We start from the raw sequence: 14,728 nt of genomic DNA on the forward strand, positions 1-14,728 counted from the left end.
GTCCATCCACCACGATATCTGCTTTGCCACCTTCCAGGGCTGCCCAGAGCAGACACCTCCTTCCCTCACAAGATATTCCTCCGCTGCCCTCATGAGAGCTGAAGAAGTCCCTCAACAGATCAGAGACAAGCCAAAACCAATCTGTCATCCAGGAAATAACTGCAGCGAGTCTTGCAAGGCTCCTTGTATTAACTAACCCACTTCAAAACACGTTTCACAAGTGATTGATCTTTTCCTCTTAACACTTTTAAGCCAGTTGTCATTATAATGAGCTACAACAGCAGCTCCTAAAAAAAAAAGAAAAAAGAAAAAAAAAAAAAGAAAAAAACGGGGTAGCTATATTCTCCACAGTGGAACAACAATGATTTAGATTTAGCCTGCTATGTTGTTGCTGCTTTCAGGGTATTTTTTCCTTTTTTTTGTCCTTTTTTTTTTTTTCTTTTTAATGTTTGTCTTCCTTTCACAGGGAAATTGATTGTTTGAAGGAACCAAGATTGATGCACCTAATATTTACAAACGGCACACACTTCTGGACACTCTATTTTCTGGTGTAACGTAATAAGAAATTGATTTGTTAGTTGCTGGGTCTTTGCCTTGTTCAACACATTTTAAAATATTTATATATGTATATTAGTACTAATCAGCCTTGAAAATGATGAACAGGCTGGTTAGAATTCTAATAAACTGAAATTTTGGTCATACAATATCCAGTAAAAAAGATCAATCTAAAATTTTTGTGTCATTTACACACATAACTATGAAATATTTCTTAGTTAAGGCTGGCTTTTCTAAAACAAGCAAGAATTTGATCACTTTCTTCTGTGATCATCTGTTGTCAGCTCTGTATCCCTCAGGCTTTTGTGTTACTCTTGTTTTGATTTATCATTTGATCTTTTTCATTTTGTCATCTTTGAACACGACTGAAATCCAGCAATGAGGATCATATGAAAGGAAATACATTTTTGCACGCATTAAAAGCTGAAATAATTTAACAAGATGCTTTCCTCTCTGTCTCTCAGAAGGGAGGATTCATCTGATTTATCTGGCAGTTCATGTGGGCCTCTGAAGTCCAGCACAACCACGCTCCTTATTGAGGCAGGAATGAAGACTGATGGGATTTGTAGTCCCAAAAGTGGACAATCCCAACAGAAATAAGCTCCCAGAAGGATCAAGCTGGGGGAAGATGAAGGGCTGGCTACTTTTGAGATGCAATACCTGTCTTGATTGAATACAGAAGTGGGTGTTGGGATCCTGAAAGATGGAAAGAGGACTATACCTTAGGTTTATCTTGTGGTTTCATGTGGCTTGGCTTTGGTCTTGTGGTCTACACAGCAAGACTCACAAGTATATGTTTTCCTAAAAGATAAGCTGCATATATCATCCTGTATGACAGGGACCATGTCCAGTATATCGTGTCATGGGGTGGAGAAAAAGCCATTGCAACTCATGTGATAAGGTCCCAAAGGAAGCCAAGCCCACCAGCTGCAGTCTAGGATCCCAACAGCACGAGCCTTCATGCCAGCCTGTCACAAACCTGCCAACATACTGAACCCAGAGCAGGATGACGCTGTGGTCTCACAGTCTTTGCATGATAGGGGCACAACTGTGAGGGCTGAGAGCAGAAGCCAAAGGCTTGAATCTCATCAACAAAAGGTGTGATTTGACAAGGTTTCATAGAAACATGGGATAACTCAGGTGGAAGGGACCTCAGCAGGTCTCTAGTCCAACCTCCTGCTCAAACAAAGATCAAATATGAGACCTGGCCATGTTGATGAGGGCTTTGTCCACACAGGTCTTGAAAACCTCCAAGGATGGAGATTTACAGCCTCACCGGTCCCTATTTCAATGTTTGATTATCATCATGGGGGAAGGGAGGAATCCTTATAACTAGTCAGAACTTTCACTATTTCAATTTCTGTCGATTTTCTCATCTACCCACGACATTTCTCCATGAAAAGCCTCACCCTGTCTCCTTCATTACCTCCCTGTAGGTACTGGAAGTTGGCAGTGGGATCCCCCTTGACGCCTTCTCTTCTCCAGGATGAACAAGCCCACCTCCCACCTCCCTCTCTGACCAGGGCAAGTGCTCCAGCCCCGACTCCTAACATGGGACTCACTTCTGTTTTATCAGTGCCTTTCTTGCCCAAAACTGGAGGCACTATTCTAGATTTGGTCTAACAAATGCCAAGTAAAAAGGGGAGATTATTTCCCATGACCTCCTGGTTATATTCGTGTCAGTACAAGCCAGTATCCTATCAACACTTAAGGCTGCTGGGGTGACCATCTACCCCAGGTTCTTTTCAGAACTAATGGTAGATGGTCACTAATGACTATTTACCCCAGGTTCTTTTCAGCAGAGCTGCTATGACAAAGCATGTGAACATACAGCTCATGGATTAATTTTTTTCCAACACATTGAAAAATATGACCCACCCTCTAAGCATTAAAACCACTTTATATCTGGAGAGAGCACAGCTCCCGTTTAAAGTCCTCAGCTAAGGCTGCACCTCCTTGCCCCCAGGATGGATGGGTTCCTCAAAAGGCCCTTGGGCTGCTTGGGTTTCCTGGGCTGGAGACTGCCTTACCTGAATCTGTCACTACTGCTTTTGTTCCCACTGTGTTTCTGTGATCACAGAGCTGCAGTGAGTAGCTGCTCGCTCCTCAGCAGACTTCCTGACAGGTGATTCCTTTACAATAAAGATTTAGGATAAAACAAAAGTTGAGTTCCCAGTGACACCCTCCTTTTCTCCCTCCAGCATTTCAAGTCTGGGTTCATTATCACCTCTTTAATTGGGTAATTATAATAGAGCTGACAATCACTTGGTGCCATCCAAAGGCATTTTTGATCTCACCTTTTTTAATGTGTGTATATATATATATATATGTGTGTGTGTGTGTAAAAAGCAGAACAATTAAACTTCCTCTCCTTTGTTACACCCTTTCTAAGAAAACCAGAGTCCAAACTGGTTATAAATGTGTGTAGACCTAGGAACGACACAGTCCTCACCCAAGTCCGACACATTACCTGACCCAAGCAGCATCATGGCCACTCAGATACAGATTATCAAAGCTAGAAAGGGTGATAAGGGGACCCAAGCTGAACAGTATTTAACAAATGAAGAAAAGGATGGTCAGCCTATCATCAAGACCAGCCCTCATAAAGAATAGCTACAGCTACTTCCAGTGTGACTATGTTGAGAAGGGATGTGGAGGATCACTTCACCAGTGTCACCATGGGAGAAGGAAAAGCAGCAAGAAGAGGAAGCTCCTGCTAATAGACTCTTAGTCCCAGGAGTGAATAATATTAATAGGCTGCCTGCAATCTATTAGAAAAAGGAATTAATTAGTATCTTTAGATGAGTTTGTTTTGTGTTCGTTTAATTATGCACACAGGAAAAAAAAATACCATCTGCCCTTTTGAAAAAGAATAAAAATGCAGTCACACAGGAGCAGATGCCCAAAGAAGGCAAGTGGAACTGCAATACACAGCAAAGCTGGTTGCAACAGAATCCTTAAGCGTCGCTCCATTTCCTGTAAGCACATTTTAAATGGCCAGACCTTTCTGCTGCATCATCCTGAGAGATAATATTTCAAGAGAACTTTTCCATGCTGCAGGAAGACTCTTTTATCAGTGCTAGAAAATGTGGTTTTTTGGTAACAGTGCAGTCCATTTGGGATAAGCTCTGCATCCCTCATATTCACAGAATCATTGAGGTTGGAAGAGATCCCTAGAGAATATCCAGTCCACCTCCCCTGTTCAGGGCAGGGTCAGCTACGACAGGTCTGCTCAATGCCATGTCCAGTAGGTCTTTGAATATCTCCAAGTATGGAGACACCGCAACCTCTCTGGAAAACCTGTTCCAGTGTTCAATCACCCTCACAGTAAAAGACTTTTCTTATGTTTAAACAATTTCATGTGTTTCAGTTTGTGCCCCTCATCTCTTGTCCAGTCACTGGGCAACTCTGAGAAAAGCCTAGCTCCCTCTTCTTTATTCCCTGCTTCACATATTTATACACAACTGATAAGATCCCCTTGAGCTTTCTTTCCTCCAGGCTGAACAGTCCCAGCTCTCTCAGCCTCTCGTATGACAGATGCTGCAATCTCTTAATCATCTGCCTGGCCCTTTAATGGCTTGCTCCAGTATGTACATGTCTCTTGTACTGGGGAGCCTATAACTGGACACAAGACCCCAGATGTGGGCTCATCAGTGCTGAGCAGAAGGATCACCTCCATCAACTTGCTGGCAATACTCTTCTTAATGCAGCCCAGGATGCTGTTAGCCTTCTTTGCTCTAAGGACATATTTCTGGCTCATTTTCAGCTTGGTGTTCCCCAGGACCCCAGTTCCTTCTCTGCAAGACTATTTGCCAGCCAGTCAGCCCCCAGAGTGCAATGGTCCATATGGTTGTTCTTCCCCAGATGCAGGACTTCCCATTTAGCTCTGTTGAACTTCATGAGGTACCCCTCTGATCATTTCTCCAGCCTATCAACATCCCTCTGAAAGGCAACACAATCATTCGATGTATCAACCACTCCTCAAAGTTTTGTATCATCTGCAAACTTGCTGAAAGTGCTCTGTCCCATCATCCAGGTCATTAATAATGATGTTACTTTGTTGGCCACAGTACTGACCTCTGGTGTTCACCACTTGTGGCTGACCTCCAGCTGGACTTCATGTCACCAATCACAACCCTTTGAGTCCAGAAATTCAGGTAGTTTTCAAACCATGTTAGTTTTCAGTCCAACTCACTGGCCACTTATCTAGTCTGTATTTAATCAGCTTGAAAATGAGAATGTTGTGGCAAACAGTGTCAAAAGCCTTGCTATGTTTTAGATAAAAACATTCACTGTTCTTACCTCATCCACTGAGCTAGTCATTTCTTTGTAGAAGGCTTTGGTCAGACTCAATTTCTCCTTCACAAATCCATGCTGACTCTTCCCAAGTACTTTCTTGTCTTTATACATTTGGAAATGGCTTCTAGAAGGACTTGCTCCATTGTCTTCCCACAGATCAAAGTGGGGCTGACCAGTCTGTAGTTCCCCTGATCCTCCTTCTTGAAAACAGGAGTGACATTTGCTGTCTTACAGTCCTTAGGAAACTCTCCCAGTCACCACAGTCTTTCAAAGATAATGAGCCAGCTCCCTCAGCACCCTTTGTGCTCCCTGTCAGGTCTCATGGACTTGTGTGTGTTCAGTTTAAGTATTCCCTAACACGGTCCTCTTCCACTGAAGGTAAGTCTTCTCTGCTCCAGAGTTTTCCACTGATCTTAAGGGCCTGGCATTCCTGAAGGCTGGTTTTAGCAGTAAAGACCGAGGCAAAGAAGGCATTGAGTACACTGGCATCCTCAATGTCCTTTGTCACCACATCCTCTGCCCCTTTAGCGCTGGGCCCGCATTTTCTCTAGCTTTCCTTTTGCTGCTGATGCACCTGTAGAAACCCTTCTTCTTGCCCTTCACATCCCTTGCTAGATTCAGTTCCAGGTGGATTCTGAGCATGTAGGGATGATGTTTGGAAAGCTAGACCACATCTCTATATTTTTCCTGGGTGACCTGATCTGACCCTGCTTCCACCTCTTACACTCTTCCTTTTTATGTTTGAGTTTTATTAGGAACCCCTTTATTAGGAACCCCATTAAGGCTTTGTGCCATCTCTGCTTGTCATCCTGCATGTGTGAAGTCACAGTCTGGTCCACACTCCACTCTACTTGCCAAGCCTGACAAGCCTTGGCACTAAGGAGGAAGGAATCTGTTCCACAAAGGTATGGGCACAAATCATTTCCCTAGAGGAACATCAGAAGGAAAGCCTCAAACTCCCACCTAGCTCTGCATATACATCTACAGGCTACCCTTGACTTTGTAGAGGCTGCATTGTAATAACGGAGTCCCTTTTCTATAACTGCCTCCATCCAGGCTCCCTGGACTTTTGCAAAGCCAATACAAGTTAATAAAAGCTTTGGAATATGTTCTTATGTTGAATACACATCCTTTCTCCTTATGGATCTTTTATGGATGGTAATGCATCGTTGGAGATGTCAGATAGTTTGGTAGTAGGGATGAAACCACCTGGACATTTAATCACATCCAGTACGTGATATTATGCACAGTACAGGTGATAAAATCCTTTCATGTAATATTTTCCAAGAGTGGAGGGGGAAAATTGAATTGAATTTTTTTCATGTTATTAATTGAGCACAGTGGCCATATTTAAAAGGTAGAGTCTATTGAATGATGAGCCTGTGATGGGTTCATGGGAACCAGTAAATCAGCATGGTCCCTTGGGTTTTCCTAGCCATATTAGTGCCACTTGATATTAAAAAGGAAATTGCTGTGATTGTTATGCAATTGTGGATCACGTGAAAAGGTGCCAGTGCTTTTTAGTGACACCATATATTCTCTTAGACTTAGTCAGAGAAATCTACCAGCAGTACAGAGGAAGGATGTGAATTTTAATGCAACATCTCCTCTAGTTATTAGAAACTGGTGTCATGGCCTGATGGTAAAAGCTCTGATTCATGAGAATTGTTCCATTGGCACCAGTCAGCCTGTTGCATGAATGTGACTGCATAGCACAAGGGATTATCAGTCTAGATAAGCAAATTTTTTCCAACCAGTGATCAGTTCCAGTTGTTCCAGAAAAACAGGGAGGAAATCTAGGTGCAGTCAGTAAATGGACTTTCTGTATTTAGAGTCCATTTTCCCTATCATCGGTTCTGGTAGGGGGGGTTATAGCCTGAAGTGGTGGGCTTCAACCCTTCTGAAATCCAGGTTTGGCTTATAAATAAGAAGTTTTTTCTCTAGAAAATGCACATCCACACAACTTCAGCTCCAGATTTGTTTCCCTTGTTTACCAGGGATCGCCCTTTCTTGCAAGGCCCCATTAGGGACAGAGTCATTTGCTGAGTGAAACACATCATTTCAAATAAAGGACAGTCCTCTCCCCAGACTTCTCCAAAGAAGGAGCATTAGTCACATCACACCAAATCTCCCATCTCCTGGGATTTAGTTTGACTGGAGAACACAAAGTACTGTTGAACAATTCCTGTGCTAAAAAATCCCAGGAGAAAACTCAGCTCAAGCTTTTCCCCAAGCCATAAGTGCTTCAACTGTTTCTTCCTCAGGACTGTTCAGACCTCCATCCCTCCATGGGCACCTTTATGGCTCATGAACAAGGTCTTAAACAGCCATGCTCAGCCTGATGAGGTGTAGGAATGGTGACACTATCTTATTTGAGTCTACAGTAGAAAACCACTGGGCACTGAGATCCCTGTTTAGCTTCACTGCTATTTTAAATGGATTTTAGAATTAAGATACAACTCACAGAATTAGTTGCTATATATATTTAATGTGTATTATTTATAAAGAGACAATTTCTTAAGGCTATATGGAGACATAACAGGGCATGTATCTATATATAGGTTTAAGATAAAAGAGCTGGAAGGTTTGAGCCAAAGTAATTCATGCCCCAAAAATATCTATTTTAGACAATGAGAAAACATCAGCAGCATTTATCTTTGTTTTAGGATCATGCTGAGTGGCTTAACTGTGGCAGATGGTTTGTTCATGTCTTACGAGTGAAAAGAAATGTCTGTGAGCTCACCCAAACTTGAATTTCCTTGTTGAGACACTTCTGACATGAAAATAATGAAGATGTTGAGATGAAAGTAACTTAAAGGACATTTATTCGATTTTGTACTAGGCATACAAAGAATATACTAGACAATGTGTCACAGGAGATAGCAGCAAGGAAAGGACTGAGAAGAAGGAAAATATATAATCTATACAGGTGCTGCAGGAACATACAGGGTAGGAGCAGAGTTATTTACCTCTGCATCATGTGCTCGGAGACGAAAAAGCTCAGGGGTACCCAGGCAAGAGGCGCAGTCCCCCAGGATTACACTTGCTGCTTTATCCTCTGCCCCTCGCTGTGCCCAGCTGCAGGGCTCAGCTCAGTACAAGCCCTCTGCAGGAACCCGAAGGAGAAAGGGGTATTTTATTTTAGACTAAGCTTTCTTATAAAGAGCTAATCTAAACTGAAAAATGTCCCCCCATAGCAAATTTTCTAGATATTTCTGTTTTGTGTTTCCCCCCACATCAGGACAAAAGAATTGTGTGTTTTTCTTTTTACAGAATGGACGAGGGAGTGGCAAAGAAATTCAATTTAGAAAGGTCAAAACACAACAGATGTCAAATGCTCTTTTTGACATTTTCAGCTGAAGAGAAATGTTTCGACACGCCTGAAATCAAAACCTTTCCATTTGGTTTGCTGAAAGGTTTTGTTTTGAGTCATGTCAACATTCAACTTTGTTTTCTTACAGCAGCACGTGGTCTTATAGGAACTGTAGTTAAAACAGAAATATTCACATTTCCCTCAGTCTCCTCAACCAGACTTCCTGCTCATACTAATTACATGCTAATTACAAGGTAATGTAATGTCCATGACACACCACATTGCTTGGCCGGTGGGAAATCAGCACAGTTCCTTAGTGGAAACACAATCCTCTGAGGAGATCATTTTATTGGTGAAAATGGGGCTAAAACTACCAGTCCCATCAGCCCATACACCAGCAGGAAAATGCAGTTAAATACATTGTTAAGCTGTTTCCAAAAGAAGCACATTCTAAGCAGTCCAAAAGAAAAACGTAAGTATTTCACAAAACTTCCAAAATATTTCCTTAAAAATTTCTACATATATAGAAAAGTTTTTTGACTGGAAAGGTCTTGTTCATTTATAATTAGAAATGATGGCTCCTGTCCTGGGAGCTGTCCCATCCCGGGAGCCATCCCGTCCCTCCCGTCCTGAGCCACAGCCCTCACAAATGGCACGCAGAATAAAGCTTAGTGTCTAGAGGAGAAAAAGCACCTTACCAGTGACAGAAAACAAAGAATAAAAATAAAAAAATAGAAAAGTTTAACATCATCACATGATGAAACATATTATTTTACTAAACAGCCCTCCTACACAGAAAAATAAAAAAAAACCCATAAAACACTACAGAGCTGATTCCAGCCTGAATGACTGTAATTATAATGTACATTTGTGTGGTGTCAGTCATCCTCACAAAATCCCAGGCGCTTCATAAAGTGTAAATAACGAGATCCTTCAGCAGTTATTGGGGTGGAAGGTAACAGCCATTTTGCATCAGCAACGATGCTTAATGGATATTTTGGGATGGATATTGCAGCTGAAATAATAGGGGAAAATTTTATTTGCAAGTACGATTACTACCAAAGCTCTCAAGTAGCAGTGACATGATCCAGGGATAAAACTCTTTAGTTAGAGTCTAGGGACCCTAACTAGGGTCTAGGGCTAGAGCCTCAGCTTTGACACTGGTTTACCTTGGAAACCTACCCAGAAACATCCACTGAGCTGCAACATGACCTCGAAGACACCTGAACTGCTGAGGTGCCTTCATCTGTGACTTTAATGTTCCTGCATTTAATTCTGTGTCTTTTCACATGTTCAGACTGCCCAGGTAGGGGGGGTTACACAAAGGACAAAGAAGCCTGGCAGGGATCAGTGACCAGGTATTCTCCATGCCAGGTCCCACAGCAGTGTCTTTGGCACATGGCCCTGAGAACACTTAGCCCCATTAGCAGGTCTCAGATGCCCCTTGATCTTCAAACACCACTTGGAGGTAGAGTTCCTATCCAAGAAATAGGAGACTGATTCTCCTTGCAAAGTGGAGTGATCCAAAACCCCATTTCCCCCCTCTCCTAGGGATGTTCATTCCCAGAAGTAAGGTTTTCTGGGTGGAAGATGGTGCCCATTCCTCCTGCGCAGAAAGGTCAGGTCCTCTTGACCTCCAGGTCAAAAAGAAAATTAGTTAGAGGGAGCAGTACTCTAGAGGTAAAAGACCTCTCTTAGGAGGGAGTTCTGGTCTCTGGCTTGATCTGTGTGCTAATTTTTTTCTTTTTTTCCAGTGAATGGATAATAGAAAATACAGTTAACATCAAGACTTAACATTTTAGGTCCCAAGTGTGGAAGCAATGGGGACACTAAGGTGCCTCTAGCCGTTAAGCACCCAGGTGTTCCTGGACCCAGCATGAGATAAATGCTCCCTCCAGGGAATTTAGGCAAAGCAAATGGTAAATTGGCAGTTGAAGACAGAGGGTACAGTCCCATGGGCAGCTGAGCTAACCTTGCTGTCAACAGGGGAATCTTGCTTTCGGAAAGCTCCCTTTTCCCTGCTCCCCCCTCATAATCTCTGCTCTTCTCACCTTTCCTCTCCTTTCCAAAAACCATGTGCTGTTAAACTAGTTCAATCCACCTGTGAAGCCATCAAAATAAGAGGCTGCATGAGCTAATGTGAGACATACAGGGAATAGAAAATCATGTCTGGGATAGGGCTACTGTACAAGGAGAAAGCAGTCATCACTTTGATTGGGTTGGTGTTCTTCAAAGGGCAGGTGAATATTTAACAGGTGAGGCAATAGAAAAATAAGCAGAAAGGCAAAATAAATGTATAAGAACTAAGGAAAAGACAAGGCATTGGACATATATGGAGTTTAATTATAGATTCATGAACATTATATATGGAATAAATGGCTAATGGTAACAAAAGAGAACAGTTGTGTGAGAGAGTATGTGATGGTGTGAGCACACACACCTTCTAAGGTTCAGCTACTAATTTATAATAGAAACCTTTCAGTCAGTAATTTTCTGTGTTTTATGATCCTATATATTACACTTTTCTTGGAAAGAAAAGGACTGGAGTGAGGCACACAAGAGATGACACCTGCTGAAAAGATAAATACAAATATATTCCCTTTTTCTAGCAGCTTTTATTTCACTTTAATAAGCAGAGGAATAAGACACTGCAAAATTGTCTGTAATTACATGACTATTATGGTGCATCTTCCATGAGTGAGCAGGGCAGCCGTCGAGTCTCATGAGTCTCATCTAGTCTCACTACTACACTTTGTCTTCTGGATCCTGACATGGTGAGAAAAACGCTGTTGGATGTCTTGATTGCTGGGTATTAGGGATTCCACTCTGAAGCGTGTTGCCAACGGTGTAAAATCAGGGAATTTTCACTGAAACTGCAGTAACTATGGTGGTTTGGGCTAAATTTGGAGCAGGCTTATCAAGGCCACTTTATCTCATCATGCTGCCTACAGGCTGGATTGATTGAATGGCATTTTTTCCAGGTTTTTGTATTAGGTGCATTATAGTGTGCTCTCAGATTCTCATATTCACTCAGCACAATGTTATTAATGTTACTAACATTAATTTTGCTTTCATATGGACTAAATGCTCTTATACACCAAATACCAGTATTTAATGTAAGCAAACACCACGTTTCCTCCTGTTCTTTCATTCTATGGAGTTTTGTATGCCTACAAGTACACTTGTAAGTGTGTACTTACAAGAATAATACCATTATAGCAGGAACTGCCTGGCCCAAACTTGTCAGTCAGATCCTACCAGGTTAGCCATGATTTCCATGTCTCCATTTTGACAGTCAGCTATTGATTATTGATTTGGGGTGCCTTGACTTTCAGATTACTTGAATTGTTCATGTGCACTGAAAAACTGATTACAGCATAAAGGATTAGAAGATACACACCTGAAAGCTAGAAACACCAAGGATGATGTAGGATATAGGGAAGGAAAGAGAAATACATCTCATATATTGCAGAAACCTTTCTACTGGCTACTTGTCTCTCATTTTATGATAATGGACAAAGTCCAGACAAAAACACGCATGTCCTCAGATTGCTGCCTGCTCAGTATTTCCAGCACTGGTACTTCTTCCAAAACCTGGAAATCCGTGCGAACAAATGATACTGACTTTTGGGGGAACTGGGTGGCCTTCTTGATTATTGGCCTAAATCAAGGGATTGCTGAAGCCAGGAGCAGCTTTTTTCCTGGAGTCTGGGAAAGGTTTCTCCATGCGACAACTCCTTCTATGCAATTCTGTGCAGCAGTTGGAGCTATCATCTTGTCATGCAGAAGGGCTGCAAGTACAAACCCATGCAGAACAGCACGAGGCGTCTGCTGGCAGACTAGGGGCTTTATGGGTGTTACCTAGCACAGCCTTGAGCAGAGGTGAGGTAACCATTTCAAGTGGACTGTTTCTTTCCTGAAACACCAAACCAATTTCCTTCCACTGCCTTTTAGGATGATTCAGCCTTTTCTTCAATCTCTTTATTCTGTTAGTTACTAAAAGCTGTTAACTTTCAGCTGTTGTGCTTGGAGCTTTTGTTTTGTTTTGTTTTTATACAGAAATTCTTCTCCTCTTGATGTTTTTGCTTGCTTTCAAAAGCTGATTAAAAATAACAAGAATAAATTGGGTGGAAAAATGAACTGTTGATGAATCATCCTTTTCTTTGTCAATCTGAGAAGACTGAACCAAACTAAACCTTTTCAATTCACAAGTAAAGAACAGACCCTCCTTACTGGAACATCCCTGCAATGTATTATTGTCTGGGAGGTGATTGTGTTTGTTGATAACAACATAGGAAGAGATCAAGCAATTCCAGAGGTCCCTTCCAACCTCAACCACTCTGTGATTCTGTGATTCACTTCACCACATTCAGGCATCTAGAGTGACTTGAGACACCTTAAAATACATCTGCATGGGCTGTATTGAGATGCTCCAGGAGACAAGATGCTCTTGAGATGCTCCAGAAGACAATCTCTGGTCATAGCCAGGGTGACTCTTTCAGGCTTTTGGCCAGGATGGTCAGAGAACTTCATCTTGATTGCAGCTTTGGGGCACCTCCTTGCAAGATATACGCTTTAAATATCTGAGAGACTAGTCCTTTGGAAGGACTCCTGGAAAGCTTAATGAGTGTTTGGAAAGTTTGTGGAGCTTCTTAAGAGAATGCAGCTGCAGTCACATGAAGTTTTACTGAAACCAGAGACTTTTCCAGATTTTCCAGAATGGAAAATAATTTAGTGCTGCTACTGTCTTGTGTACACGATGATAATGTCTTGAGCTAAATGTGATGTTAATACAGTGCACCAAACCCTAGGCAAGATTATGTGACCAAATTATCACTATGACAAAACAAAACATATCTCCAAAGACATATTAGACTGTTCACACAGCTGGCCAACTAACAATAAAAAGCAGAGTCAGTAACAAATTCTTAGAAGGGAATGTACCTTGAAGGAGATAATGTGCCAGGGAGAGCAGTCACACCTTCTCTTTGCCTCTAGGAAGTCCTTTGCTTTCTAGAAAATACCAGTGTAGATCTCCAACACGCGATACTTTTTCCCAGATATTTTAAACAACGAAGCAGTTAATGATGTTGCCATCAGAATATTTATCATGTTTATCTGAATAGTCCTCAGGGTATTTCCTCAGCCTTTGAGACTCTCTGCAGACTCATGCAGATGAGGTTCACCATTTTCAAAGTGGATCATGTTACGTTGCAACCATCAGAGCAATGGAATAGGCTAAACAGTTTCAGACCAAAGGAAGGAAACCTCTGCACATGTACAGTACTGAGTTAAACGACTCCCAAAGGTGTGAAGAGTGTTTGTTGGTTTGGATTGCAAGGAAAGGCATAACTTGCCCAATAGCCTATCTACCACTGAGAACATTATGTTCCTAATTTCAGCTAGCTCCTCTCTTTATATGACTTGCCTTTGTGATTATAGACAAATTACTGAGACATTTTCTAAGAGAGATAGATATAACTTAGGACTTCCCTCAAAATTTAATGTATATAAATATGCCTCTAGGGGAAGGCAATGAAAAGACTGAAAAAAATAAACCCATCACAGTTACACTATTATAGCCTGTAATACTTCTTCTTCCAGAGCCAGTTTGTACTAAGGAGGTAAAATCATGTAGCAAAAACATGAAGATCCTAATCCAAAGTAATTGTAATGGACTTCAAATGAGATTCAAAGGCCCTTTGTGGGGCTTAATTCAGTCTTATGATCCTAGGAAGAGTTCAAGCCTGAAGCAATACAAAGCTCCAAGGAAAATATATAGAAACTCTTGTGGGTTTTGTATTTTTGTTTTTAAGAAGATTCATTTATACCCTTACCTGACAGCCTGGCCCCTGGCTTCATCCAGCCCCCATGTCCAACACCAACTTCCTGTATCCTTGCATCTCACCTTACTGTCCCCACCTACTCAAAACTGGAGTCCTCTTCAGGCATACCAACACTTCCCTACTCATCCACCCCCAGCTGCAGGGCTTCACTTCATCCAGGTGTCCTGGCATGGTCTGAATCCCCACTGTGGAGAAAAGTGAGGTTGCAAGCTACTCCTCTGCACTGAAGAAGGTGACCAGGTTTGAAAGAGCTATGTGCTGGCACTTTCTCCACAGCACACACCAGGTGCGATGATACATCACATATGATCTGAGGTCAGTGTATGCATTTATGACATTTATGTAACATAAAGCATGGCTGGAGGAAGGTGGTGTGGGTCAAGTTCATGGACCCCTAAATAGTCATTTAGGGATTTCAAGGCACCCTTTGTGTCTTGAAATGTAATGATCTAAGGCTCTCTCCATCAAAGGTAGCGGCCACATTTGGGTCCTCTTTCCCCCTAGTACCTACCTGAGCAGCAGCAAGCTGAAGTTAACCCCTGGTTCACTAAGTACCAAGCCAAACTTGCTAATGAAAGACCCATCTCAGCAAATGAGTGTCACGTCCCCACCTGAGCCCAGACTCTGCACAATTTTCCACTGAGTAGTCCACACCGTATAAAAGCCTTGACGACAACAGGGCTTATAAGAGATGCTGTATCTTTTTCTTTCTCTC

This window comes from Ciconia boyciana, chromosome 1 (assembly GCF_034638445.1).
Source record: "Ciconia boyciana chromosome 1, ASM3463844v1, whole genome shotgun sequence".
In the NCBI taxonomy this organism is placed as follows: Eukaryota; Metazoa; Chordata; class Aves; order Ciconiiformes; family Ciconiidae; genus Ciconia; species Ciconia boyciana.